A 13,678-nucleotide genomic window follows, 5' to 3' on the forward strand; every position below is an offset into this window, starting at 1 on the left:
CTTTTTATTGAAGGTAAAATATATTGAGGAGACCTACTAGTTAGGTGGGAAGTTTCGCTTTCTTTTTCTTCAATAAGGCGGATTTTATCCTCTGAGATCACAATCAGTCTTGAATGTAAGGATTCCTCTCCTTGCTGTACTCAATCATGCAATCTGCCCAGCACCCAACTGCCCTCACACCAAACAAATGCCATAACAACTTCAGACTCTTTGTATGGATTTAACTGCTGTGTGGTACTGACATATCTTCTCTAGATTAAAAATCCTGGTGGCTCTTTTCTCCTTACTTTCACCAATTTTTTTTGAGGTGAAAAATGCCACCTTTCCCACTGAATCCTGGCTCTCATACATCTACGGAAAAACTGATCAAAATCTGTACATCTCCATTTTCACATAACTAAAGGGGACAGCACTTCTTTTTACTGTGGAACAAAAAAGAACCTGGAAAGTGAGAGGGCTGCTGTGAAAGGGTATGCTCCACATCTGACTTTCTTTCATGGTGTCCTGGTTTCAGCTGGGATAGAGTTGATTTTCTTCTTAGTAGCTATATTTCAGATTTAAGATAATAATTTTGGTAATACACCGACGTTGTCATTGTTGCTGAGCACCACTTACCCTAAGACAAGGACTTTTCAGCCTATCTTGATGCCCTAACAGAGAGGAGGCTGGAGGTCACAAGAAGCTGGGATGGGACACAGGCAGGACAGCTAACCGCAACTGGCCAAAGGCATATTCCATACCACAGGATGTCATGATCAGCATATTAACTGGGGAGAAATCTTGCCAGGTGGACCACTGCTCAGGAACTAGTGGGCATCCAGCCATTGGTGGTGAGTTGTTTTCATTTCCATTCATTGCTTTTCCTTTTTTGTTACTTTGCTTTTGTTGCAATTATTTTTTATTATTACCATTAATATTATTGTTATTGTTATTATTATGTTATATTTCAATTTTTAAACTCTTCTTATCTCAACCTACAAGTTTTCTTTTACCCTTTCAATTCTCTTCCCCATCGCACCAAAGGGGAAGGGAGCAAGCTGCTGTGTGGGGCTGAGTTGCTGGCTGGGGTTAAACCATGACACATGCAAAGTCAGCAAGCTAAACCCCTCTAAACTCATTGATGGGGTCAGGAAAAGCCCCTTTTATTATATTTCCTTTTACTTTTATTATATATCCTGTATTTTTTTCTATGCAAAACCAGAAGACTTCAATGACTAGAAAGTGAGGTTGAAACCTCTTTCAGGTACTCAAAAAGAAAAGCATATGAAAGGAACTGAAGGTGCCCATCAAGCTGCTCCATCAGTCCTCCTCCTCAAATGGACAGGGCAGAAAATATGACTGAAGTCTTTTCAGTTACAGATAAGCACAACATTCACCAATTACCAACCAGCACGGGCAAAACAGACTCAGTTTGGGGAAACTAATTTCATCTATTACCAATCAAATCAGAGCAGAATAATGAGAAATAAAATCGAATTTTAAAGCCCCTTTTCCCCCACCCCTCCGTTCTTCCAGGGCTCAATTTCTCTCCCAAATTCTCTCCCAGTGGTACAGGGGGACAGGGAATGGAGTCTGCAGTCAGTTTATTGCACAGTCAGGTCATCCCACATTGTCACTGCTGTTGTTTTCTCCTCCATGGGAGGACTCCTCTCCCTCTTCCACTGCTCACATGTGGGGTCCCTCCCACAGTAGACAGTCCTCCACAAGCTTCTCCAAAGTGAGTCCTTCTCATCATGAACTGCTCCAGCATGGGTCCCCCATGGTGTTACAAGTCCTGCCAGCAAACCTGCTCCTGCATGAGCTCCTCTCCCTCTGGAGACAGTTCCTGCCAGGACCCTGTTCCAGCACAGGCTTTCCAGAGAGTCACAGCCTCCTTCAGGCGTCCACCTGCTCTGGTGTGGGTCTCTCCATGGGCTGTAGGTGGGTTTCTGCTCCACCATGGACCTTTATGGGCTCAGGAGCACAGCTGTCTCACCATGATCTTCCCCACAAGCTGCAGGGGAGCCTCAGCCCTCAAGCATGGAGCACCTCCTCCCCCTCCTCCTTCATTGACTTTGATTTCTGCATAGTTGTTTCTTTCACTCTTCTCTCACAGCTGTAGTTGTGCAACATGGTTTTTTCTCCTTTGAAATACACTGCACCAGAGGTGTTACCACCACTGCTGATGGACTTGGCTTACTGACTTACTGGGCTTAAAAGTAATTTTGAGCTGGGACTCGTCTGAAATATGAACTGTGGCACAACAAAATAAAAATATGTTATGTGAGCTGGTCCAGTATATTTCTTTGGATACTACCAATTTGGTTTCCTGCAACAGAGACAAGATTAATAATGCTAAACAACAGACATGATGCAAAAGATTTGATGTTACTCTTTTACAGTAATAATTTAAAGCCAGTCAGAAAAAGAAAAACTGGTTCTATTCACACTTGCTGAATCTGCGAAACTGAAAATATCTGCAGAGATGCTGTTTCTCTGGGTTCTTCAGGAATCCTTTCCGGGTTTCTGCTAGGGCATTTATACCTGAGCCCATCAAGGAGGTTATATGGGATCTGGACTGCCCGGAAGCAATGGATCTGGAGCCTCCCCAGGCAATTACTGACCCTGCAGTCAGCAGTTTCAGTACTGACATTTGCAGCTCTCTTGAATGGATCTGCTGAATCTCCTGATGAGAACCACTGGAATTTCAACATGCCAGGCAGAGAAGCAGACAGTTTTGTGTTCCATCATTGGGCTGGCTGCCTGGCAAGGCTTCTGGGGAATTTGGGCTGCCATCCAGATTTGGTGGGTCTGGGCTGTTCAGCATTTGCACAGCAGGAAGGCTTTGTTAATGCTGTGAAACAGGAGTACCAGTCTAAGACTGTAAAAAAGAGTGAAGGGGAAAGAAACAATTTTCAATGAAGTTGGTTTGAAAACCAACTTCTGAAGTATCCATGTAATGGAATTTTCTTGCCCAGAGTAGTTTTTACAGCTATTCACCACAGTATTTCCAGGTGCAGAGAGGCTCACACTTCAGCCATTTACTGACATAAATGCCTTGCTGTTCCAAGGAAAGGCTCATTTGTATGAAGAGGAACTGGCAGACATAAATCCAGTGTGACTGAGAACAGGACTTCCTGTATATGAGCAGATAAACCTAACCACTCAGTAATGGGAGAAAGGAGTTAATGGTTTTCTATGAAATATATTATCAACTTTTAAATAAGGGCTAGGGCTACTTTATCACTTAATTGAGAAACTTTGGAATACTGTTATATATGGGATAGAACACTCAACCCTTAAAAGTTAGGAAGCTGATTAGAAAATTTATCTTTTAGCCATCTTGCTGTTTGGCTATTAAAACCAAGCACTTGCAGCTATGCATGCTAACAGCAGGAGGATTTCCCATCTGTGGTGTAATTGCTTTTGTCAGTTTGTTTCAACGCAAAAAGGTGCTGCTGTTTCACAGAGAATTTGTTCAGGGAGGTTCCTGGCACACCAGCTGTTAACCACTGATGTCCTGCCAAAGAGACAGAAAAAGTTGCCTCTCTACTCTGCAATAAACTTGCTAGGATTGTGTACCTGTAAAGGAAGGAAAGAGGGGAAGTAGGGGAAAACCTACAACAAATCATTTGCTATCAAACTTGTTTGGCTATAAGGTAAAGTAGGTTGTGTTTTTTTCTAGATTTTTGATAAATGAAAAAAAACTTCCTCCCACTTAAATTCAGTTAGTTCATCCTCTTTGTCTTTTTTAGCTCTACTTAGGGTTTTTAAGCCTATAAAACTATTTTTAAAAGGAGCCATTTGAACGCTCTGTGTCTACTTTTCAAGCTGGAATCATGAACTATAGCTTGAAACAAGTAACAAAATTTAGTGGTAATCTTTTTTTCTCTGAAGTGATTTTTAGCAACTTAACACCTTGCTTAAATAGTTGTTAGAGCTTAAAGACAGACTAATGACGCCAGTAGGTTTGACTTCTCTAGGTTCCAGATAGGAAATTAGACTGCAAGAAATTGCAGCCTTAGGCCCTTAGATCTCACAAATATCCATCCTAAAGTCCCAGTGAGCAGTATTCTCCTTATATTCCTTTGAATACGTGTTTAGAACATCAGTTAGGTCAACCAGTGATGTCAGGACTTTCACTCCTGCTATCTTCTTAAGACTGTCCTCTCCAACAGCAGCTGTTCCATGAGAAAGGAAGGAGAAAGTACTAAGACTAGACTGTGAGGAGGTACGTGTTCTGCAGGAAGAGAGGAGTCTCAACACAATTACCAAAACTGTACTTAGACTATGTTTATTTGAAAAAAAGGAAATTTACTTAAGGGGAGCTATAATTTTGGGTAGTTTGTGCAGTGACATGTTGGTGCTTTGTGCTCAGCTCCTGCAATCTCTATCCATAATTGACTGTGATATTTTCTTACAAGTGGTGAGGGTTTGATATTACTAAAGAAGTGAGACCAGAAATAACATGAGGGACCTAACTGGCTGGAAATCCTTGCCTGTGTAGTGGTATTATTAACATGGTGTTCTGGCTATGGAATCTGGAGGAGGTGGGAAATTACAAACATTTGGTGAAATTTTGAGGCCACTGTGGTGCTTCCAAGTTCGGTTTGATCCTCTGCTGGAGAGAGTTCCAACCCACATCCCTCCTGCTGCCCTCGGTATCAGGGTATGGGCTGCTCTGCATGCTCCTGTAGCTTGTTCAAAGGTCAGTAGATAAAATGCCTAAAACATTCTCACGAATAAGGACTCTTCCCCTCTGGTAAGTGTGATCATTACCTGGCTAAAGAACCAAGCTGACACTTGTTTTCTGGTTTTTGTCAAATGAATCTTGAATCCTTTTGCTGTGCAGCAGAACAGCTTCAACAGGATGAAGCAGAATTACTTCTAAAGCAGAATAGCCAGTAATAATGAGAAGAATGAACCTTGCTCAGTGCTTTGAGGGGAGAGAGGAAGGTTCTGGACTGAAGATCATGACCTGGCAGAGGTACCACCTTACAGACACCCAGATGTGAGATTTTTTTTGATCAGATTTTCCTGCTGGCTATCCCTAGTAATTAAAAGCTTTTTGTAAGGGCTCTGACATCTACTATTCAAGCAACACGACACAACTCACAGACTTTCAAGACTGACCCAGAGTCCTTAGTATTTCATGTAACATGCTACACCATAACCTTGCCTTTCCTGCCCCCTTCACCCCCCAAAATCAAAAGTTTCTCTATGCTGAGAATAAAACTTTTCACCAAGTGCTGTTGAAGATTTCATAAATATATTTTTTTTTGTTTGCAAAAATGATGCAGCCTCAAGGTACTTTGTATTTTAAAGCAGGGTAAAAATTGGCAAAATTCTCACTGAATTCAGGAGTGCTGCATTGATAGATTTAGTTTGAGAACCCTGAGGGTTGCATTTGCTTGGCCTGATATATTCTGACAAATATGACTAAACATTATTCTCGCAATTTTTTTTGTTTTCCTCTGGTGATTCATAGCTTAGAGTCTATTGTTAACATTGGATACATGCCACTTTCACCACTGAACATATTGCAGAAATCTAAAAACATTTCTGAAATATCTAGATGACAAAATTATTAAAAGCTCTTGATGATATGCGGTGTATTTGTAGCTCATGAGTGGGAGAACCATTGCATACTAAACATTATTCAGAACTCATAGTTTATAAGCCCATTTGCTTACTGAGAAAAGGCTTTTGCTATGTGGGTTTTCTTTTTAATATTTTAAGTTAACAAGGTAAGTCACTTGCTTCACGTGGGAAACAGATGTGTGCTGAAAAAGGCAGTTCTCTTAATAAGGAAAGGATGTTAATAAGGCATTGTTGTTATAGTAAGTGTATATGATGTTCAGAAATGCCTATTGTCCCAAGGCAGTAGAATATTTCCCCCTCTGGATTTCTCTGTCTGCCCCAGATTTAGTTCCTATTCTGATAAACTGAGGTCAGTCAAGTTTCCCAGAGAGTACCCATGAGGAAGGAGTGTGTGCTTCCTCCCTCTGCTTTTTAACCCTCTCCAAAGCAAGAAGGCTCCACTTTGTGTAGCAAAACAATAGCAATCTCTCCTTCTCTGTGACTAAATCCTCCTACCAACATATTTCCATCTGAATATTCTTAAATGTTAACTTGCACCAATCAGGTGTTTTTTCTCCCACACAAGAGTGCACGACTAGCTACTGTATTTATCTGACTTCAAGGGTTTTGTGCTCTGGACACTGACCATAGTGTCTGAGAGCCTTCTGCATCCTTCAATTAAAAAATTGAAGTCACTGTGTATTTAGCGGTTTAAAGATTGACACTTTAGTTGGAATTTTAAGAGAATGATAATTTCATGACAACATTGGCAAAGTTTAGAAGTAAAAATCAACATCAGTGGCTGAAATGCCTGAGGATTGCTTATGGGTTCCATAAAGATGTTCCATGCTTCTAGTTTATGTTCTGGTTAAAAATTACTCATCTTGAAAGTTAGGATCAGAGTCTCTGAACAGAAGTGTGGTGTGCATTCAGCAGCCTCTGGATGGATGAGAGGTACAGCAGTGCTGTGTGTGCAACCCTCACCCCTTTGGGTGCTGGCTTTTTCTGTGCATGAGAATGGTCCTTTGACTGCACTGTAATCAAGGTGTGCAACGACCCTGAGACCAGCTCAGCTGGTAAGAGCTTGGTGCTAATAATACTAACGGTCATCGGTTTGATCTCTGTATGGACTCTTCACTTAATAGTTGGACTTGATAATCCTTGTGGGGCCCTTCCAACTCAGAAGGATGTGATGTTTGTGTAATTGCAGGCATCTAGACATGGCCTTGGTGTGTGAAGCCTAAAGAAGTCCCAGTAGCTGTTTAATCCTGTCTGAGAACCTGGTGTATATTTGATTGCTGAAACCTAAGATGCTGTAGCTGTTTTGTTATCATTTCCTTGGCTAGGCAACTCAAAGTTACTATGATTATAAGCAAGAGTTTCTGGTGCAGAGGTATCTTGTAAAAGGTCTCAATTTCCCTGTCTTGATTTAGTCTTTCATATCTAGTTACTAAGGGTCTGACTATTTTATTAAAAGCAACCCTGGGATATGATGTCATTGTTCGTTACTGAGGAAAGGCTCATGAGAAAAGATGGGTCTTGCATTATGCTCTAAAAATAGTAAAGGTCACTCCCGTCAACAAAAGATAAGATTTTTCAAGTTAAGGAAAACCCTATGTAATCTCACACAGACAGAGCACACAAAACCAAGGCAAAGTGCAGGAAATACACCAACAAAGTCCAATTGTGGGAAAAGACATTCAAAGTACTTAACACTATGTTAATGAGAATATCTTTTCCATAAAATATTTACTAAAATTCAAGTTTTCTGACACAAACTATACAATAATTCTGCAAAACTCTTGACTCTGGGAAAGTTTGAATTCAGCTAAAGCCAAAGAAGAACTTTTTTGAAAGTAGTACTCTTTCAAAGTATTCCAAATAAAATTATTGGAGTTCCTTCTCTCCTATGAAGAGTTGCAGTTTTCCAGTTTTATTTCCAAGGAAACAAAATATCTGTCAAGTTCTGATATCAACAATTTCGCAGAATGAAGTAGTATACAAAATTCATGTGATTAGGGGGAAAAAAACCCCTAAATATCCTTATTCTCATAACTGAGGACTCCTTGATCAGCTCTTCAGTTTTTGGAGCAGTATAAATCAGTGAATTTTAGATGAGGCAAGAGAGAAACATCAAGTAAATATGTCAATAAACCCCACTAAAGGTAGAAGAATCATCATTTTAATTTTGAGCATTAAATTTGGGCTTAATCAACTCAGTAGGATGCAGTTGAACTAACCCTTCATTGCAAGACAAGTAGAGACAAGAAAGGACAAGACCATGCTCACTGAAGCAGTGTATCAGCCTAGCGCAGTGGAAGGAAAGGTGTCTGCAGTACTCTGTGTGTGGAGGGTTCTATGAAGAGCAGAGGCAGTGGGAATGAAGGGGAGAGAATGCAATGGGAACTTGTGAAACTGCCACCAGAATCCAAATGTCCGTAGACCACAAATTAATAAAGGTGCTATTCTGCATGGAGGCAGAGCTCAATAACAAGGTCTAAAAAGTAGGTCGCATGCCAGCACTAATATGGGCCCGTGTTAGTACCTGAAGATCTAAAGAGTCTGGATACTTGGTGGAATGGGAGGGAGGGAAAGTTGTCTGTTTATGTTAGTGCAATGAACCATGTGCTACATGGCTTATGCAAAAACTCATTTTTTAGGCTTATTTGACCTTCACAGTACGCAAACTTATTTTCAGTACAATAAGCTTCTGATAAATATTTATTGGTATTCTATATGAAGTAAACATTTGTAGGGGGTAAAGAGGAAAATGTTTTACACGTTTTTACATCTTTTGAAGTAAAAATCATGGTGAAAACAAAAAACCACAAAAATTACCTTATAGCAAATTTCCCATAAATTTAGTATTTTGTATGACTGGGAAATCTGTAGAAGTACAAAACATTTTTCTGAATTTGGAAAAGTGATGGAGATTTTTAATAGAAGTATCTAAGAATAAAAGTAATTGATGGCAATTTTCAATTCTATCTTCTCTCTGATGATACTTGAAGGTATTGACTGCTGCTACTGATTTCCGTGGATACTGCTGTTCTAGAATTCACATGATATTTCAATAAGAAAGACAGTGAATTTTTCTTTTCCTTCTAGAAAACTGGTTGTAGCTGTTGACATCAGCTAGGTATTATGGATAAATTCAGCTAAAAAGACTAATTTATTTTTCAGAATTCCAGGCTATTCCCGAATTTTCTGGGTATGTTTCCACTGTTTTAATGTTCTGAGGTTTGTGTATACATACATGTCCTAACATATTGTCTCTCTAATGCCCCAAACTCCAGCTGAGTTTGCCCCATGAAATGTCTGCCTTGACTTAAGCATTCAGAAAGCAAACCACTAGCAAAGTAGTTCAAGATACTGAATCCTGGATTTATATTTCTTATGAGCGTTAAGGCATACAGTATTACTAGTTTCTAGGGATTCTAAAGGCAAGCAGGAAACTCAAGAGAGTGCTGGTTCTAGAGAAACTTGCCAAAACAAGTATCTCAAAGGTTTTTCTGTCAGTGCCTCTGCCAGAGAGAGCCTCTCAGAAGATTCGTGCTTCGACCTACTGCTGATAGCAATTAAGGATGCTAACTGTTGAAAATGCATACAAATGTGCAAATTTCTGACACTCACCCGGATGGGACCAAGATGTCCTAAGTATTATTTCTGAACTGGTTTATTTTAGTTTACTTTTTGGTGAAATGAGAAATATTGACACTATTGAAATTTCCACTTCTCCCTGTTCAATGCAAAAGTAGCTAAGGTGTAGACAACTGTGTGCAAATGAATGCAACCAACGCAGTCTGGGTAAAGACAGAAACAGAGTTTTTTGTTCTTTGTTATCTTTGGCTGTAGTAAACCTTGTGTTGCATGTGGTAATTATTGCTTGGATGCTGAAGATTTTTGGCCAGGAGCTTTATACTGCCAGTTACTACAGGGTGGAAAATATATGCTTGAGATATCTGAAATTTAATTTCTTCTGCTTCTCATTGAGGGAAAACAAAAAACCTAATAGTAGGGGCATAATGATAGATGGAGACAAAATTTAAACCAGGCATGTTGGCTGTATTACCTGGGAAAATAGAGTGTCATGATTAATTTAAAAAATACAATCTGAAAACCCAGAAGAGAGTTTCATTAAAAATATTACTTTCTTCTTTCTTTCTTATTCCTTTTGGTTTTAGTATCTCTTCACAAGCTAAGTATACTATGCTGTTTTATGAGTTGAAAGGAACTGCTTACAAAAATGAAGAAAAGCTATGAAGTTTTTGAAAAATGTATGGGATCCTTTGAGGATGGCAGGTACTCTAAACTTACTGGTATAATTTTAAGCAGGTATGTCAATGATTACTTTAAAAAAAATAGCCAGCTAATGCATATCTATACAGGTTTAAAAAAAGACATTAGCAGCTGAAGAGTGAAATAGCTTTCTTGGGATTTTAAACAAGCTAAAACATAAGGGAAAATTAAAGAATATCTTTCCATGGGTCACAGGAAGTTTATCTATAAATAGAGCATGCATTTGTTTCATAGCTAGCAGACTGCAAAAAACAACTCTTGATGCAGAACTGCTGTAGAGAAAAGGCAGTGAACTGCACTGGTACAAGTTGTACATCTACACCAAAATGCTGTTCCTGGGGCTGGAAAAGTCAAACTAGAAAAGGCATTACCTCTTGAAATTTTCCTTCTCAGCAACTACTGAGAATTTTACAAATAAAGTCTCAATTCTCCAAACAGCCTGAAAAAATTAGTCACATGTCTAAAGTTTCAATAAATTGCTTGGGAGCAATACCAAGATCTTGTATGAACTAAGTATCTTCACACTTGTTTCCAAGATAGTGAAAATGGCAGTTCAACCCAGATGCTAAAATTCTTGGTTTAGTCCCATTCTATGTAAGAAAATTATTAGAAGACAAATAGGTCTTCTATTGAACATTAAAGAGAAATAATAAAGAAGTACCATAACAAATATGGAATGGTTTTGTGTTATTCATGAGAATAATTCATTTAAGAAAAGAAATTGCAGCTCCAGAAATTCAAAATCCATGAGACTGTCACTTTCTGGTAAACTAAACTTAATTTTGTACATGGAAACTTGCTTATAAATGTGCTGTGTTTTGTTGTCAGTTGCTGTACAGCTTTTATACAGAATAACAAAGTGCTGCTGCTAAAGACACCAATATTTACCCTTGCACCAGTTGTTCATGATTCTTCCAGCCAAACTACTCACAACATTGTAGGGGGAGAATATGCACTTGATTATTTGCTTCCTTTAATGGGTTGTTAATATGTTGACTCTAACTTTTTGCAAATGACTCGATTTGTCAAACAGTGCTTTGGGCTAAAAAATAAATAAATCTGTCCATGCACATTCACATTTCTCGAGCTGATTCCTCTGAGGAAGTTATTTGGTCAAAATTTCCCTGTTTCTAACCCCTAGTCTTGATGGGACCTGCCAAGCAGGTGCCCACCACCCTACTCCCAGACTGTCACACTGTGATCCCTCCAGAACTGCGAAAAGGGACGGGCTTTCTGGCGCACAGAGAATGTACTGTGCAAGAAAGTAGTTTCAACTGTTTTTCTGCTCTTCATGGAAGTTTCCATACCTGAGCTACCTTGAAATCATCACTTAATTCCAAAGTTTTTTTGTGGTTTAAAAAGCATCACCTAACACATGCAATTAGGTCTCAGCTTACCTTGATTTACCTTTGGGAGGAAGAATTTGCTTTAGAAAGACACACCCCATTTTAGATTCATCTGAGAATAAGATGCTCACAGCCTGTGAGCAAAGAACTTAATGACTTGCAATGCCCTTACTCGCACTGCTACATTCACAGGCAGCTCAAGAAAATATTTTTCTTGCATGGCAAGTTATTGCAAATAGCAATCACATGTTGAAGGTGCTTCATAATTAGTGGTGGCTAACAACCATAACCCTTTGGCTCTGATTTCAGTTTCTCCTATGGTTTTTATTCACCAAGAAACACATGGACAGTTGTATCTCAAATCTTGGCTCTTAATAAAATCAATGGAGGGAAGTCTGGAGCTTAAACTGGGAATGTGAATGTTTTCTCTGCCCAGCAGAGATCTCTGCTCTCCAAAGGATGAATCTGGGAAGATCAGTCAGCAATACATCAGCAGCAATGCTGGCTGCAGTACTGGGGATCTGGCAGTCACCAAATTATTTATTGTAACTGTTCCAAACCCATGTCTGGGAACTGTGCAAGAAGCAGAAAAGCCTGGGGATTGGTAGCATGCAGATGCATCGATTGTATGCATCTCTGGTAGTTTGTTTGGCCAAGCTGCAAACTGCCTTAACCTGTTAATAATTGGTGTCTCAGCAAACTTCAAATTAGTAATATTTATGGCAGCCTGTCTTGCTGCAAACAGAAATAACAATTTTGCCTTAAAGCAATAATATACAGATGTATGCTAGGACTCCTAACTCCTTTGCAAAATAAATAATTACATAAATTGTATCAAGGCTTCAACTGCTTCAAGGCTTTTGTTACCTTGTAATATATCTTATTTTCTTGATTTCTGTCTGAGCTGAAGTGATTAAAATCCTACCCTGTTCCTAAGACAGCTAAGAATCAGTCAACTGAGGCAATGTACAATTCATGTCTGACAGATGTGTTAAATGTCATTAGCATAAAAATCAATCCAAATCACGTAAAAAATTTCTCTGTTGGACAGGTAGAAACAACATCGCCAACTGGATGTCTAAAGGGGAAGAGGGGGAAAAAGAGCATGTCTCCAGAATGCTGATATTGTCCAGATTTTATGTGAAGGAAAAGCAGAATACAAGGTAATGTTATTCTGTCCTCTCTTTGTTCTTCTAGGACTATTTGTAACTTTTTTGGTTGGAAGTCTTTCATGACATGGGATAGGTTCTCAATCCGTCTGGCATGTGCTTCTTGTATCTTGGGCAGAAGTGCTTAAGGTGTCCCTTGGTTTTAGTCTTTGTTATCCTGCATCTCTCTTGTGGAAGGTATTACCTTTCCTTCCCATGTCCAGGGACTGTCTTGTTTTATTTTGGTCTTTTGTATCAAAATATGCGTTATATCATCTATTTTTATCCTAGAATTAGCAACTTATTTCATTAATGTGTATAAGACCTGCAGACAGGATGTGATTAATGCTTGTTACCTCTCATTAATTTATATTAGATACATATATATTATATCAGAAAACCAACCCTTTAATTCTGATCTCTCTTGAAAATTCAAAGACAATCTTGATTACATCTCAGCTACCAGTTATTGAGCAAATCATGCCTACACTGGAACCAATCCAATTGCTTAGATTGCTAGTCGCTTGCACAAACTAAACAGTGTGCCAGATAGAGCAGCATTTTATGAATGTACAAAATGCTACATAAATAGATCAGAGTTAAATGGGTACGGGAGATCATTTTTTACTGACAGATCAATAGATTCCTAAGTGCATTTCTTAGTATGAAATACCATTTTGCTGAGAGCTTTGTTGTCCTGGCAGTGTCTGATACACAGTGAGGAACATTCTTTGTATTATCATAGTCAATTTCAGCTCCTGGTATTTTTGTTTCTGACTCTCTCCAGCTACACTCTTCTGTGTGTTTGCTACCAATGTTTCTCTATGCTACTTGCAGATTCAATTTTATTTTTTTCCTCTGAATTCTTATTTCTTAGTGCTTGGTTAATGTCTCACAAAGTTTCTGAAAACAGTTAGTTAGGTGTTAGGAAATGTACCAAAACCCATCCCAGCAGCTGAATGACACCTAGGTTAGATATTTGCAAGCTCCCTTATTAATTTTCACTGTGAAACTGTTAAGGTACTGACCAAATATTTTATTCAAGTTCTCAGAACTTCTCATAAGAGGCTCATAACTTGACTTATTTTATTAAATCTTATAAGAAGTATATTAGATGATCTTAAAGAGTGAGTGAAATGTCCAAATACCTGGAACCTAAAATTTAAATTTAAACTCCTTAGAATTGAGTTTAGCTACATTTACTTCTTTTTCTTAGAGTCACTTGGTGTTTTGGCAGAATTGAACATCATTTAATAGAAAGCATTCAGCATGTAATATTAGAGGTACCTATAAGCTTGATAGAGGTAAGGGCTCCTTGGGGCCAGA

General features: G+C 38.9%; 1 long non-coding RNA gene across 1 annotated transcript in view; it reads left to right on the top strand.

Moving 5' to 3' along the window:
* The first annotated feature begins 334 nt into the window (after positions 1-334).
* LOC108449070 overlaps positions 335-13,678 on the top strand; it is a 22,900-nt gene continuing 9,556 nt past the window's right edge. Inside the window, exons 1-3 of the long non-coding RNA XR_001865170.1 lie at positions 335-830; positions 9,744-9,861; positions 12,256-12,367. This is a non-coding gene — a long non-coding RNA (uncharacterized LOC108449070). The remainder of the gene's footprint in view (positions 831-9,743; positions 9,862-12,255; positions 12,368-13,678) is intronic.

This window comes from Corvus brachyrhynchos, unplaced genomic scaffold, assembly GCF_000691975.1.
Source record: "Corvus brachyrhynchos isolate BGI_N302 unplaced genomic scaffold, ASM69197v1 scaffold310, whole genome shotgun sequence".
In the NCBI taxonomy this organism is placed as follows: Eukaryota; Metazoa; Chordata; class Aves; order Passeriformes; family Corvidae; genus Corvus; species Corvus brachyrhynchos.